Below are 17313 nucleotides of genomic sequence, written 5' to 3' on the forward strand. Positions count from 1 at the left end.
CCGTGCACGCCGAGGCACACAGTCTCGGGCATACACACTGACCTGCCACCAGATGGCGTTTTTTGAGCATAAAAAGTAAAAACTTTTTAATGGCTTAAAAAAAATAAAAGAATGCTACTTGATATATAAGAAACTTTGAAAATAATCAATTAGTTGTTTTTTGGGGGGGAAGCAATGAGCTATGAACTAGCATATTTTTATGAATATCATATTTTTATTACTTCCTTTATTACTTCCTACTTCCTGAGCTCATGAATAATTTATTGGGGGGCCATAAATCACTCAGTTTGACATAAGGGGTATAATATCACTCTCTCATGAGACCTTCACTTTGTGACAATCATCACAGAATCGTATAAAACCCTGCACTCACTTCTTAATTACCTGGAAGCACCTTAAAGACAACCGGCCCCTCTCAACTGCGACAAATCATCTGGAGAAAAGGTAAGCATAGGAGACCAAACACTGAGGAACAAATCCTCATTTCATCCTATGATAACAGCATTTTCACCATTTCAGCCAATTCCTTTTGCACAATTTGTCTCTTGTGCTTAGGCAACCTGTAGGGCCATGAACGCACTTTCCAGGCTGCGTTTCAAATTGGTGCTGCATGAGAGTCTTGCAGATGGTCGGGGGATGAACACATCTGCAAACTACTGTTGCAATGCAGGAACATCTGCTTTATTGGAACGTGTGAGATGCTAATCACAATGCATCTTAAACACACTCATGTTAAAACTTCATGCCCACATCTTGTTTTTAAGAAAAATTAATCATCTTTTCCTTGAAGATCATTTCAGAGTTTTTAATGAGCTGCAGGAACCGTGCTGAGAGCAGCCAAGTCTCCTCCTCTGATAAACCTCCACATGTACCACTAAAAATGGATGTGGATCAAAATGAATTCATTAAAAAAACAACGTGGACTTCAAGGATACAGTAAATACACTAAAGTGAAAGGAGGAGCCAAAAATAGATGTTTAATAGGGTTTGAATTAACTAAAAGTAGTCACCTGTAATCTTTAAAATGGTTCTGATGTGTGCTGCTGTTTTTAACTTTTAACAGTTCTTTGCTGCCACTGTGAATATTGTGTTCTTTCCCTAATTAAATAAAGGTTACACAGCATCACTGCTCCATCTTCTGGTAAAAAAAAAAAAAGGTATTACATGGAAATACAGCCCAAAACCAGTTCAGCTTGAGTTTCTTTTTTCTGGACATAAAGTCACAGCAGGTGTTGTTTCAAAGCTGGTGGACAGATTTAGTTCATTTTGGAAGTTTTAAGAGCAACTGCTGTGAAAATATTTGCTTGTTTTGGGAGAAAAGGATTTAAGAGAAGATTTTACCACAGCAAAAGTTTAAATATGAATGAAGGATTGAAATTTAACTGAGGTGAAACATGCAATGAATACATAAAAAATAAGTTAATTTTGGAAAAGCTAAAAAAGTTCAAATAAAAGAAATGCTTTACATATCCATATTTGATTTTTGATAGAATACCAGTTTGTTTAAAAGAAAGAAAGAAAAGACATTCCTATAACTTTAATAGTACAACTACTAAACACTACTGTGTCCTAAGGGAACAAATGTTAAAATGTAACAGGGATAACATTTTAGAGAATTAAAATCCCTCAAAGGAAAAAACATAAACTTGATATGCATATCTATACATGCAGCTTCCTAAATGTAACATTCAGGATTATTCACTGCAGGTCCAGAAATCAGAGCTACCTCATCAGATCCAAGTGTGACATCAGCTGACACTCTTTACAGGAGATTCCATCTGAACTCTGTGGAGCCTGATCTCAAGGTTTTTAAGTCTGACCGTGAAACCAGAAGAGGATCTTTCTCTCTCTTCAGATTCATTGTGATCCAGTGATTTCAGTCCTGCATGATCAGGCTGATGTTTGCACAGAGCAGATAATGAAGTGAATGTTTTTGCACATTGGTAACAGTGAAACAGTTTATTTACAGCGTGGGATCGTTTGTGTTCGGAGTATGAACTGAGATTCCTGAAGCTCTTGTCACACAGGTCACAGCTGAAGTTCACTTCCATGTGTGTACGTTCATGTTTGTTACGATGACCTGATTGTGAGAAGCTTTTGTCACAGTGTCTGCACTTGTATGGTGTCTCTCCTGTGTGGATTCCCTTATGCTTTTTCATTTCATGTGCTTTTTGAACACACTGTGGAATAGTTCATGTATTTTTAATGCACTTGGTGCGTGGAAGCCTCTCCCACATTCTTTGCAGTAGTTCATTTTGTCTCCAGTGTGGCTACGTTGATGTGGATTTAGGTCCCGTTGATGATTGGAAGTTTTTCCACAAAGGTCACAGAGAAACGTTTTCCCACCACCACAGTGACGACAGGGCTGAGAACTGGATCCATCTGTGTTGCTCTGCTTTATTTATTTTTATCCTGAATGTCGCCTGAAACAAAGAGCATCTCTGCCAACGTCCAATTACTTTTACTGTTTACATTATAACACTCAGCTTACTGAGAGAAAATGAGTCTTCATTTTCCCAAACAGTTCATTCAATATAACTCCATGAGTTTACTGATCAAACTTGTTCCAAACAGTCAGGTTAAAAATACAGGATAAAAAGGTAAATACATCCTCACGGTAACTGCACTTGTAGAGTTACTTTCTGGTGTGGATCTGTTGGTGTTTATTCAGCTGATGTGGAGATTTAAAAGTTTTCTCACACAGGTCACATTTATAAGGTCTCTCCTCAGTGTGGCTAAACATGTGTTGTTGTAACTGTGCATCTGTTGGAAACAGTTTCCCACACTGATCACAGCAGTAAACATCATTTCCAGTGTGAATCCGTAGGTGACTATTTCGGTACCGTTTGTCGCTGAAACTTTTGCCACAAAAGTTGCAGCTATACGCCTTAATTCCAGAGTGGGTAACTAGATGCTTCTGTAAGTTTCAACTTTGACCAAAAGCTTTACCACACAACTCACAGTAGTGTGCTTTAACTACAATGTGGATGAGTTGGTGTTGTTTTAAGCCCTCACGATACGTAAAAGACTTTCCACACAAGTCACAGCTGTAAGGTTTAACTCCACTGTGGATGATTTGGTGTGTTTTTAAGCTTCCAGCCTGGGTAAAAGACTTTCCACACAAGTCGCAGCTGTAAGGTTTAACTCCACTGTGGATGATTTGGTGTGTTTTTAAGCTTCCAGCCTGGGTAAAAGACTTTCCACACAAGTCGCAGCTGTAAGGTTTAAATCCACTGTGGATGAGTTGGTGTTTTTTTAAGCCTTCAGCCTGGGTAAAAGACTTTCCACACAAGTCACAGCTGTAAGGTTTAACTCCACTGTGGATGAGTTGGTGTGTTTTTAAGCTTCCAGCCTGGGTAAAAGACTTTCCACACAAGTCGCAGCTGTAAGGTTTAAATCCACTGTGGATGACTTGGTGTTTTTTTAAGCCTTCAGCCCGGGTAAAAGACTTTCCACACAAGTCACAGCTGTAAGGTTTAAATCCACTGTGGATGAGTTGGTGTGTTTTTAAGTGTCCAGCCCGGGTAAAAGACTTTCCACACAAGTCGCAGCTGTAAGGTTTAACTCCACTGTGGATGAATTGGTGTGTTTTTAAGCCTTCAGCCCGGGTAAAAGACTTTCCACACAAGTCACAGCTGTGAGGTTTAAATCCATTGTGGATGACTTGGTGTCTTTTTAAGCCTTCAGCCCGGGTAAAAGACTTTCCACACAAGTCACAGCTGTAGGTTTTCTCTCCCTTTTTTCTGTGAGGTTTGTCGGCCTCCTGAGAGCGCCGACTTCTCGCTCCATGTTGGTCCTGCAGTGACAGAGATACAAACACAGGCAGTGAGTGAAATGCAGTCGTGGAACAAACTGAAACTCCCTCTATTAGCGGAATCAAACATGTCAACAAACACATTGTAGGTGTGTTTCCACCACCTTCTGGTCATAGTATCACATTTCAATGATGTGCTACAATGACAGTCGTAACGAAAAATACATATTGAAGAAATATTGATAAGTGGAGAAAATATTTTACTCATAAAAAATTGAGTTCAATTTTTGATATTGTTGTTTCAATGTGTGCCGATAAAAATTATGTTTGTATCTTCTTGTAACATCTGAGTTTTTTGTTTGTGAATGTAGATTCTGTATATATATGGAGGAGCCCGGGATGGAAAAGATAAAGCTGCTGTTAACATGTTTTTAAAAACCAACAAGCTGTGCAGTTTCAATAACAGTGTAACTGTGATATTTTTCTCACCTTCTGTGTTGAAGTCATTTTTTCCTCTGTAGTGGCTGAGCTGAGTCCAAATGGCTGAAATTGTTCCTCTGTTGCTCCACCAGACTCTTCTCCTGTTACTCAGCTGGGACACAAAAAGTATATGTATTTTATCCCTGATAAAAATAAAAGCAGAGCAAATAAACATGACTAAACTCCTCAGTGACAACAATACCTATGAAACTTCAATGTGGAAACTGAGAAGCAGCTACAACAAGAAAGTCATCAGTTGTCACAAGAACCTGAAAGGGAAAAAGCCACTGACCCCCCTGCATATCACTGCCTTTACCCAGTGGATGCTACACCCTGTATATATGGACTTCTATAGATCCACAAGTCCGGCTCACACTCAATGGTAGCAGTACCACCTGAAGCACCTCATTAGATTCCACCTACTCCACCCAGACAACCCACATGGAAAGGATATATATAAATCTTATAAAGTTTGTATCCGTCTTGTGTGAAACTTGTATGAAAAGCATACAAGAGTGAAAACAGATATAAGACCCCTTGAAAATTATATAATGAAACTTCTATGTTTTGGATACTTACTAAAACAATGTATGAAAGTAATGAGAAAGTGGCCACTTTCATGAGTAAATCATATAATTTTTTACTATTTCTTTTCCATATGGGAAGGTAAAGGGTGGTTGTATGTAGGGATGGGTATCGTTAAGGTTTTATCCGATACCAGGGCTGCACGATTAATCGTTAGAAAATCGCGATCTTGATTCATACTTTTGTGCGATCTCATTTCCAAATGACAACGATTTTTTAAAAAGAAGAAAAAAAAAGACGACGACTGTACCGCATTTTGATCCGGGACGTAATCTGCATGAAAACAAGCGCTCACTCTTCCTGCTCAACAAATGACAAGGGCGGAGCCTTATACCACGTGATACAGAAGCTGTGCCGTGTGATGCTAAAATTAGTAGTGAAAAAACATCGGAGAGCACGTCAGGGAAGACGAGAAAGTGACAGGAGAAAATCCATCCCGGTCAACCACCCAAACATCAATAACGGGAACCTTATACAGCGCTTCCCTATACCCGTCGAACTCCCGCAGGCACAAAGAAATTACAGAGGCCATTACTTATCACCTGACCAAAGATATGGCTCCCATCAACACTGTGCAAAATGAGAGATTTAGGAAAATGATCAACGCCCTAGACAAACGCTACACAGTGCTGTCCCACAACTATTTTTCTATTGTTGCACTACCTGCTCTATACACGCAGTGTCGAGCAACGGTGGAGACGGAATTTCAAGCAGTACAACATTTTGCAGCAACAACAAATGTGAGACATTTGTTGTTTTTATGTTTATTTATTGTTTTTATGTTCAGTCTTAACTGTTATAAAGTTAATAAGTGCAATAAATATTTATATTGGAAAAGAAAATCATGAGAGAATCGTGATCTCAATTCTAAGGAAAAAAAATTGTGATTCTCATTTTATGCAAAATCGTGCAGCCCTATCCGATACCAGTACCAAACTGGTACTTTTGAAACTGTACCAGTGCTTAAACGGTACTCAAACTGGTGCTTAAAGAATGGAGAACACGAAATTGGTCCAAAACCCTCTCATGTTCAGCTGTTTTTTTTGTAGAAAGATAACAATGTTAGCCTTTTCTGCAGCCATAGGGCATATATGGTATCACTGTTGGATGGAAGCAGTGCTTAAACAATGGAAAAAACACAAACTTTGTCCAAAACCCTCTCATGTTTAGCCGTTTTCCATTTTTTCTTTGGTCATTTTAGCCTTTTTGGCCAGGGTGAAGGGAGTATCTGCCATCAGACAAGAAGAAAGCCATGTAACTATGACGGTGTTTGCTAGTTCACCTTACATGCATTAATGTAATAACGTGGTTAGCCTACTCAACGTAAATTACACACGAACAACATTAATCTACATATATTGTTACAAATATATGTAAGAACTGAGCCAAATTTAGTAATGCCAACAAAATGAAATAACAATATTTGTATCTTATATATGATACATTCTTCCACAGGAGCTGCTGATCCAGTTCTACACTGCAGTCATTGAGTCTGTCCTGTGCTCCTCCATCACAGTCTGGTATGGAGCAGCCACTAAACAGGACAGGAGCAGACTGCAGCGGACTGTACGGGCAGCAGAAAGGATCATCGGCACCCCCCTGCCCTCCATCCAGGATCTGTACCTCTCAAGAACCAGGAAACGGGCAGGGAAAATCATCACAGACCCCTCACACCCTGGACACAGACTTTTTGATCTGCTGCCCTCTGGCAGACGGTACAGAAGCCTGCAGACCAGGACCACCCGACACAGGAACAGTTTCTTTCCCCTCGCCATCTCCCTTCTTAACAGTTGACCTGTCACACTGCTCCCACTGCCAGACTGCAGCTGCACCTTATGTACATTTTGTAGTATTCATTCCACCTCATTCATTTCTGTATTTTATGTATATAAGTTTAGGTTCGTTATTTATAGTTGGTTTACACAGCTTTGTGTATGTATGTGTAATGTGTATATATAGACACGTGTGTGTGTGTGTGTGTGTGTGTGTGTGTGTGTGTGTGTGAGATTTACATTGCTGTGCTTGAGAGCCACCATCTACTGGAACCAAATTCCCTGTATGTGTCTGCACATATACTTGGCCAATAAACACTATTCCGATTCAGATACATCTATATATACACTGTCAAAGATACTTGTCTTTGAGTGAAGATTTAAGGTGATAGGACATAAATAAATGCAACTTGAATCTTTACTGAAGCTCAGTATTTGACACAGAGTTCAAGTTCAATGCTGTAATAACTAATAATGATTAATATAATAATAACTGTAATATTGGCAGTATAATATTTACATCACCAACATGAGATTACTTTAGTCTCATGAACAACATTAGCTAATTGTTATTTACTAGCTAATCTTAAAATGACTGTTGATGTCATTAGACCACACCCCGTCTCATTACAGAGATGCACATCACCTAATATGCTTAATTGGTAGTAGGCTTTCGAGCCTGTACAGCTTGGAGTAAGACAACATGCATGAAGAGCATGATGTGGACAAAATACTCATTTGCCTAATAATTCTGCACTCCCTGTATAGCTTTAGAAAAATTTGCATAAGAAGCACTTGCAGCAACAAAAAGATAATATTCCAGAAACACGCTTTGCCGATGTTCATAACACTTCTTACGTTGGCATATACATCAGTGCAAATTATTGCATGTCCGCCATTACCTGCCCGAAACCGGAAGTGACGTCATTTTTGTGGGCCTTATAAGCCTATTTTGATGTTCATAAAAGTCATGTGCATATTACTATTGTACAACACTTTGGTCTACCAGGTGTGTTTTTAAAGTGCTATATAAATAAATGATGATGATGATGATGATGATGATGATGATGATGATGATTGACTTCATGCTTTTCCGTATTGTTTCTGGGATCCTTAGAACTGAAATTACACTGTTGGAAATATTATAATGCATCAAAATAAACTATTTATTTTCATTTTTCCTGTAGTATATAAAAGGACTGTTACAGATGAACTTGGATACTGGGTTTTGTTGGGTAATATGACCAAGATACAGTCAGAGGTTGGCCATAAGATGGACTTCTCCTCTTCAGGTGCCCAAAAAAGGCTCTTGATCAAAACATAAACAGACCATCCGTATGGAAAGGTAAAACTAGCCGTCAACAAAAAAAGAAAAATCCTACCTGCTACTGTGGAAGAGTTGTCACCGCCCTTGGGCTTTGGAGCGTGATGTCACGGGGGTGGGCGTGGAAAGGATTTTGGCCTGACGGGCCATTTTCCGGGTCCAAACAAAGCGCAAGCGAAAAAGGAGCGAAGGCACACACAACAGCCATGGTTCGTACTTGCTGTGTTGCCGGCTGTGGAATAAGCTTAAAAAAGGTTTGTCTTTTTTATTCTTTCCCAACCTGGAAGCATCATGAGGGAGCTTATATGGCGGACCTTACAAAACGAAGGCGTCTAGCCTGGATATTAGGGCTGGGCCATATTATACCGTTCACAGTAATACCGGTATAATGTTAGGCAACGGTAGGAAAATGAAATATCGCGATAGAATATGAGTAAAACGCGCATGCGCAGTGCCTTTGTTTTCATACGCACATGGCCGATGTTGAATGAAACAGATGAACCAGAATTGGTTTGTAAAAATGGTGCAACTTCAGTGATGTGGAACTGGTTTTGTGTTTGTCCGTCAGATACACGACAAAGAACATTTTTTTTGCAGAACATGCAAACGGCCGTCGTTATTGTCGTATTTGTCGGACTAAGATGCTCTTAAATCTGGGAGTAATCTGGGTCCTAAACTCCGTATTTTCAGGTCAAACGAACACTGCAGCATCACTGAGAGTTAAAAACTGTCTCAATTCTTTCATCTTTAATAATACGATCAGCATTGCTGCTTAACCAGGTGAAACTATGAAGTTTAACTTCCAGGCATCCATGAAAACAAAATTTATTACATTTAACGGTGTTAGAAGTTAGCAGGAAGCTAGCGGAAGTTAGCTCGCTAGTTTCGCTAGTTACCTAAACATGATATAGCATGTTCTGACTGAGAGATTTCTGAAAAAAATCAAACGTACAGCTCTGCTATCACTTCCAACATAAATGAAGACAGGAAACTAAACAGCAGTGACGTTTGTAGGGTTACTGAAGTTGGACTAGCTGGTATATAATGATGTGCTACGTGATCGCTAGCGACACAGCTATGTTAGCATATCATAAACAGTGAAGCTGGAGGACGAACACTAAGGTTCCTGATAGTTAGAGACAAATGCAATCGCATGGCAGGATGCTGTAAACGGACCGAACTTCAGTCAGGAGAACAACTGAGATAATCCATCCACAATACAAGGTTAGTCATTAACCCTTTAAGACCTACCATAGAACCAAGTCCGCCAGAGCTTATATTATATTTTTACATGCTGTGGAGTCATTTTTGGGAGCATTTCAAGTTGCTATACATCAATACAACCATTATAGCCCAGATTTTAATAATATGTATTCATTAAGTGCATAGTAATTACATAAATTGCAAAAAAAGTGCAATAAACTACAAAAAAATTGAAAATCATTTTTGCTTTTTTAACATATATTTGTAGTTAGAGAAATTGAAGAGGCTTATCCCTCAAAACTGTAAATACAAAAAAGTTGCACAAAATAGTTTCCCACCACAGGAAATTTATTTTGAGTGTCTTCATAGTTTTATTTTTGAAATACACCAATTTTTATACACTGCAGGAAAAACGAAAATAAATATTATACTGCAAATTTGCAAAAAAGCAGCATATGCATCAAAATAAACTATTTCCAGCAGTGCAATATGAGTCCTAAGCATCCCAGAAACAACACAGAAAGTCATAAAGTCAAAGATAACTTTTAAAAAGACCAGTATATGCCCTGAGGCCCTGATGGTAAAAAAGACTACATTTCCGCGAAAATGACGTCACTTCCGGTTTCGGGCAGGTAATGGCGGAAATGCAAAAGTTCGCGCTGACGTCTATTCCAACGTAGGAAGTGTTATGAACAGCTGATCGGATCCGCAAAGCGTGTTTCTGGAATATTATGTTTTTGCTCCTGCAAGCGCTTTTTATGCAGTTTTTGCAAAGCTTTATGTGGAAGGAAACCGTGACCTAGGACAAGCTGATGGCATAAGATGTAAGTACAACTCCTCCGGTTTCATATGCAAAAAAATTTTTTGCGCTAGCTTACGTGGTTGCAGTGCTACCGGGATTTAAAAATAGTTACGCAAAACAGAGCGTGCCCGCTCCGATCAGCTCTAAAGGGTTAATATATTGCAACAACATGGGAATAGAGCAGCTGCCAGAGAATTCAACATTAATGAATCAATGGTACAGAAGGAAGCAAGAAGAATGAGTTTAATAAAGTTTGATTTATCTGACTGCTTTGTTTCGCTTAATGTGCCTTATAATCCCGTGCACCTTATGGTCCGAAAAATGCGTACTGCACACTGCAGTTTAATGTTGCAAAGCACCTCTTTTTAACTTCAGTGGATATTATACATGGTTATGCTCAGGATATGTCAGCCCATTTCTAGTGGAAATGCCTTTTGTTTAAACTTTCAGCAAAGAATTTGCATTTGCACTGTTACATTTTTATAAAGCTTTAATGTACATAAAAACCAGCTTCTTGTTTAAGTGAAACTAAATGGAAGGTTGTCTTTTTGCGCTAGTAATGTTGTGGAGTTGTATTTTGTCTCGCATCAATTATATCGTCAGTTATATCGTTATCGCAAATTTTCAAATATATATCGTGATAAATATTTTTGGCCATATCGCCCTGCTCTACTGGATAGCAGCCATGACACGGCTTGATATCCAGTTTGCTTCCATCTCCAGATATCTGTTGGTGTGCTCCAGACATTTTTACTCCGGCAAGTTCTGTACGTTCATATCACTCTTTATAGCTTAATAATATTATCGTTGGGGTTCTTGGAGGTTATAGAAATTGCAAACAAACATAGAATTGAGTGACTGTGGAGACAGACATACGTGCTATGTAACGATTTGCTAACTCTTTCGCACAACTGTAGGGAAGCCTGCCTATGAAATGAATCAAACAAATCCAAACTGGTTACCAACGTTAAACATAGGGCACTCCGAAATCTGAACGTGAGGGTTAGGGTCAGGGTTAACAAGATACGTGAAGATATCGAGGTAGGACAGTGGCGGTAAGTACTCTGGGTCTTTACTCCACTGCCGTATTTCATAGTCCACACCAGAGACGGAAGCAGACATCTGAAACACCCGGGGCTTAGCCCTAAAGGGTAGTATGGATGTGGGATTCTTTTTTTTTCTTCTTTTTTTTTTGGGGGGGGGGGGGGGGTAGACATTACTGAAAGATTAATTGGAGCATAACTGAGCCACTGTGTGAGATTTTGTTCAAAAAAGACAGACTTCATATAGGAAAAAATATATATCACATATGCAGGACACCTTAAACTAGTATTTTAATTAAGCAGCAAGGCAGAACAAAGTTGGGGCTGCATCAAGACACGAGGGCTAAACCCCAATTCAACCAGACCCAGAACTGATCCGGAATTAAAACAGGACTACAACAGTTCAAAATCAGGACCACTTAGGACTTAACCAAGACAGAACCAGAATCAGAACTAGATGATAGTAGCACTAAAAATCATCATTTTTTAATTCTACCAAAAGTACACTATTTACATTCAGAAAAGTTTATATAATTATTTAACCTTCATAAGCCTGCATAACTTAATAAATATATAACTTGAAAAGTAACAAACCTGAAAAGAAACACTAGGTACGAGATACACAAGTACCTATGATACAGATTTTGGTAAACAACCATTTGACTAACATGTGTTTCTCACCTGCTCTTGTTCCCTTACTGTTCTGTCCTCATTCTCCTCTCTCTCCCTCTTTGTGCTGACAATCATCAAATATACAGTTGAAACCAGATATTTACATACTCTTCAGATCAAAACAGATACACTTTTTTAATTGTAACATCAAATCAGACTACCGTAATTGTCGGGCTATAAGCCGCTACTTTTTGCACAAGCTTTGAACCCTGCGGCTTTTAGTCAGGTGCGGCTTTTCTATGGATTGTCCATGATTTTTATCATATCATAAGACAATTTGTTTTGTTTGTTCCGCTGTTGTACGGCACTACGTTGCCTGGCGGAAAGGCATGTGATCAGACACACAGTATCGGGGTTCAAGAGTGGTATGTTGGTCACATGTCCATCCGCCAGGCAACATAGTGCTGTACAAGTAGCACGAAAAACAAACTTCAAATTAACGCTACGTGTTCTGCGGGAGTCGTGTATGGTGTGCAGCAATAAACTTGCGAAAAGCAAGTTATGCTCAATTCCACCGGTGGAATCTGACAGCGTGGAAAAGTGTGAAAACATCCATGATCACCAACGGATGTCGAAGGGCTGGACTGCTGCATGATGGAGAGGAGGACACCACGGCCTTTCTGAGGGTGTTCGACTCCGACACTGACAACGAGGATTTCTTTGGTTTTGTAAGTGACAACGAAGGAAAGAAGCTGAGAGTGGATGACGTAGCCATCCTGAGCCTGTTCGTATCCGACACTGGAGGAGAGGACTTTGGTGGTTTTAGTGCGCAGGAAGATGGTGGTGAATGACTGACTTTTCTTCTTGTTAAAGCCGTGTCACTGCACCTGAGCCTAAAAGGTAGTCCGAATCTATTTTTCTGGTGTGCTGTAGGTTATTGTTATGTACTACATTTGTTACTCATTTATGAAGCACAGTACATGTTTCGTACTTGTAATTACCGCTACTTGTACATATACCTAAAAAGTTATGCAAATATGTACCCATAACTTGTTTTTCAAAATATTAATAAAAGAGGTGTGTCTCCAAACAGCCATCTCTTTCCTGACAATTTGCTTTGTGCATATTCTCTTACATATGATAAGTCAACATTGAAACACCTGCGGCTTTTAGTCAGGTGCGGCTAATGTATGTACAAAACAGGATTTTCTCCTAATTTTAGCTTGTGCGGCTAATATTCAGGTGCGCTTTTATAGTCCGGGAAATACGGTAAATGTTTATTTTTTTAGATTGATAAATATAAAAAACACATTTGTTAACTTTAAGAGTAAATAGAGAAACTATCTGTATTTCTTAATTTTAAATGGCACCAAATTGTATTCAAAATTGAGCCACACTTATGGAGCTCCACAATCCTTTTCCTGGTGTTTTGGTTGACATCTCTTAATTTTCCATTTCAAAGAAACAGGCTCTGTGTTTTGTCTTATATGCATCCACAGCTGTCCCACCAATTTACTCACATGGACTCTACTAACCTATCAGAAGCTTCTTCAGCGCAGAATGGAATCGTCTGGAGTTTTTTTATTAATTAACAATAAACTTAGTGTACATGTACTCCTAAATTTGATGAAAGTGATAAAAAATAGACAGCTCTGTCTCTCTTTATTCTGACATTTAACTAATTCAAAAGATATTTCAATATTTATTTATCTAAAACAAAATAAGTTTACTCTAAATTGATGTTGTACAGTAAAAAAAATGTTCTTGTGTTTTCCATAAATTGTATGTAAATATCTGGTTTCAACTGTGAATATACTGCTGTGTATTGAAAGTCCTCTTGTTTTGCATAGATATACTGAACAACATACAAAGCATAATATCTAAAATAACATCTACCAGAGTTTTTTCTTTGAAAGAAGCTCCTTATGTCCATTCTTGTATATCAGTGCATTACTGAAACAGATTTATTTAGCCGTGGAGGGAAACGACTGAAAATATGAAATAAACACACATGTAAGCTAAGACTCTCTAAAGAAACAGCATTGTTGTTGTTCGGCTTTTCATTTCGCCATTTGTTGATTAACTTGAAGAGCAAGTAACGTAATACTGGTCAAGTGATCAGTTTGATATCAATCTTTCGTGATACACCGTCATATTTACATTTTTTGTACAGTATGAATGATTTACTCTGGTACCTGGTCAATCTTCAGTTCTCCTCTGTCTGCCTAGCTCAGTTTCTCCAACAGCGCACTTGCAGTAGTGATGTGTCGGTCGCGAACGAAATGGCTCTTAGAGCCGGCTCTTTGGAGTGAACGACGCGAGCCGGCTCCTTATTGGGAGCCGGTTTTTTTCTCTCTCTCTCTCACTTTTTTTCAGCGTCACTCCGCACGCGAGCCTTGTGCTTTGCGCTGGAAAGAGGGGGGAGGGGCAGTAGTTACACTGGCAGTAGCACAGGAACAGAGCCGGAGGGAAACAGCCAGGGACATCAACGTCACATTAGAAAGGTATAGTAATCATCCAAAACTATATTCAGTTGCGGATGATAAAGGATTCAGAAAGTTTATTCATGCAGGCCCAAATGGCAGAGTATATGCATGTTCTTTTTGTTTTCATATTTTAATTTATATTTAATTGTGTTGTGGTTTGCAGTGTTTTGTGTTCTTTCACTTTAAATTTGTTTAAAAGGAAAAAAGCTGAAAATTTACGTAGTTAAAAGTTGAAATGTAAATAGTTGGTTTTTGTATTAAATTATTTATTTATTACATTTTGTGTGGAGTGAATAAATAAAAGTATATTTACAGTGGCCCCTAGAGACAAAGCACGTAAAAACTCCAAAACACGTACAAAAGACAACAGAAGTGCTCCAGGATGCTCGGGCGCAGTGTTGAGCTTTTGTTACCTAGTGGCCACACAAGCCAGCAAGTACCAACGACCGGATTTGGTGTGTGGTAGTAACAGGTAAATGAACTTTTTTTTTTAATTATTTGAATATATATGAGTGCTTGTGTATAAATACACAAACAATACACACATGCTTTCAATTGTGTAATTTAAGTGATCTAGGTAGCGGTTTTGAAAGTTCAGTTAACGCTAGAAATGTGTTTTGGAGTTTGTACATGTTTTGTCTCTAGGGGCCACCGCATATATTTATATATAAACATATATAAATAAAACCACTTCTTTTTTTACATTAGTAATTCCTTTTGTGCATAATTTTATATTATTGTTAATAATAAATTAATTAAAGCAACAAAACAACCTGAAGAGCCGGTTCGGAGCCGAAAGAGCCGACTCTTTTTAGTGAGCCGAGCTGAAAGAGCCGGAAATCCCATCACATCGTCACTGCGGGGCGATCGTGGCTCAAGAGTTGGGAGTTCGCCTTGTAATCGGAAGGTTGCCGGCTCGAGCCCCGGCTTGGAAAGTCTCGGTCATTGTGTCCTTGGGCAAGACACTTTACCCGTTGCCTACTGGTGGTGGTCAGAGGGCCCGGTGGCGCCAGTATCGGCAGCCTCGCCTCTGTCAGTGCGCCCCAGGGTGGCTGTGGCTACAATGTAGCTGCCATCACCAGTGTGTGAATGTGTGCGTGAATGGGTGGATGACTGGATATGTAAAGCGCTTTGGGGTCCTTAGGGACTAGTAAAGCGCTATATAAATACAGGCCAACAATCATGTTTTTGCGGTCCCACTTGCAGATACTCAAAAATTCAAACAAAGCTCATAAAAAAATAAACAGATGAATAAAAACAGTTTCTCTAAATACAGGCCATTTACCATTCACTAACTCGCAGGCAGTAGCTGCCCCGTCCTGCTTAGTGCCTGAGCTCAGATCATACCAATATTAGGGGGGATTTACGCACAGTCCTAAACACATACACATACAAATCCTGATTTACAAGTACAAAATATTTATGATCACATTTTGAGCCCATACTTGAGCTTTGCCAGAAAATAGCGCGTCAGGCCAAAATCCTTTCCACGCCCACCCTTGTGACATCACGCTCCAAAGCCTCCTTCTCAGCAAGCTTCCACTACTCTCACCCTGGAGTTGCGCTCCCCCAGGCTTGTACCTGTGGCTTCATGTCCTGGGGTGGGGGTTGGTTGTTCTCCTGCCCTGCACCCCATCCTTTTGTTCATATTCCAAGACTATTTTTCTTTATGTATTCTTTCCCCCCAGCAACCGCCATATTATGATGTTGCAAGTAATCACAAACTCTACAGTCTGTCTAACTCCAATGTCTACCAAGCAATCTATTATTCTCAACAGAGCTAAACTCAACATAAACTGAACCCACATTAAAGTTAGCTCGATGCTTACCTTTAGACGAGCCCACAAACCGAGAGAAACTCCGTGATGAAGCTGGAACTCTTTCCAAACACAGGAAACAGATCAGGGAGCAGAGACCCACGTTGTTCCTGTAAGTTTACTACTTTACTCCCGTTTCATGAAAAAGCAGCTCTCTCTGCTCGACTCCTCTCCTACACACACACTTTGCTCCTCCCCCTTTACCCGGCTCCGCTGTGATTGGTTGCTGTGCGGTCACGTGACTCAGCTGCACAACGTAACCCCGTGGAGTGTTATTTCAAAAGTAGCGCCAATCTCCTTTTCCTAAACTCTTTTCCTTGGCCTCGATGAAAACGTCATCGTGGGGAGGACAACTGCTGAGAAGTCAGGGAAAGAGAGGAGCGGTGCTGAGAATTGGAACAGCCTTACGCTCGTCTCTCTGTAACAACGTGACACCGGATGTCCGCCTGTTGAAACTACATTGTGCAGAAGATGGACTACAAAACAAACATCTTACTTCGTCACAATGTGTTCTAACCCTGTTGTTTTATGGAGGTTATATAAACAGGAACAGCCTGTTAAAAATATTGCTTCATTATTAAGTTTGAATTTTAAAGAAGAACGAACAGTTAGGGTCAGATTTACTAACATCTGCAGCAGGTCAAACACGTCTTTTGATGTTAAAGAGCTGCTAGGTTTACTGAAGAGACTGTCCTAAAACTCTCCAGTCAGTCCTCAAGCTGTGTTTTGAGGTGAGCCCCACTTATTTTTACTTATTTATAGCACAGCAAAGAGTCAGCTGTTCACAGATGCTCTCCAGCTGATTTTTACTGAACTGAAGTGGCTTCTTCATAGAGAGATTAAAGCACACTGTTAGTAGATCATCCTGTAATTGTGACATCACAATAATTTGCCTCACTTTACAAATCTGTAACTTCTATAACATATAAAATTAAATATATAATACAATAAGTACTTTGTGAAGGACTTTGCTGACATCTTGGCTGAATACATGCCAAAATATGATTGTGTTCCTATTGTTGGGGGCTTTGATATTCATGTGTGTTGTCCTGATATGCCCATTGCAAAGGGCTTTTAAGGCCTTACTGATTCTTTTAATGTGGTGCAATGTGTGACCTGTCCCACACATGAATGTGGACACACACTTGATCTTGTTTTATCTCATGTTTTGTTTTGGTTTTTTTTGTTTTGTTTTTAATGTAGAGATTTGTGATGCTGTGTTTTCTGACCACAGTCCTGTGATGTTTGAAGTTCCTCTTGCCTGTACCTCAGTTAAACCTCACGCTGCTGCTCGGCGCTGACGAGTTTTTAACTCCTCCCTTGCTGAGCAGTTTTCATCAGTTTTAACCAGAACTGCAAAATCCCAGATTTTTAATGCAGCCAGAACTGAGCTCATGATTTTATTCCACCTGCCAGACTGCTTTGGACTGCTTTG

At 39.5% G+C, this 17313-nt stretch overlaps 1 pseudogene across 1 annotated transcript; it reads right to left on the reverse strand.

The window, feature by feature from the left end:
- Positions 1-496: 496 nt before the first annotated feature.
- LOC146578586 (uncharacterized) lies at positions 497-16007 on the reverse strand (annotated as a pseudogene). The gene is made up of 3 exons (XR_014891474.1): positions 15891-16007; positions 4244-4377; positions 497-3796 (listed from the first exon to the last, which is right to left on the reverse strand). The product of XR_014891474.1 is annotated as an uncharacterized LOC146578586 (transcript).
- Positions 16008-17313: the final 1306 nt, after the last annotated feature.

The sequence above is a fragment of the Mchenga conophoros genome, linkage group LG3, assembly GCF_057382185.1.
Source record: "Mchenga conophoros isolate Kocher_MC1m ecotype Shallow Benthic linkage group LG3, M_conophoros_male_GT1.1, whole genome shotgun sequence".
Lineage (NCBI taxonomy): Eukaryota > Metazoa > Chordata > Actinopteri > Cichliformes > Cichlidae > Mchenga > Mchenga conophoros.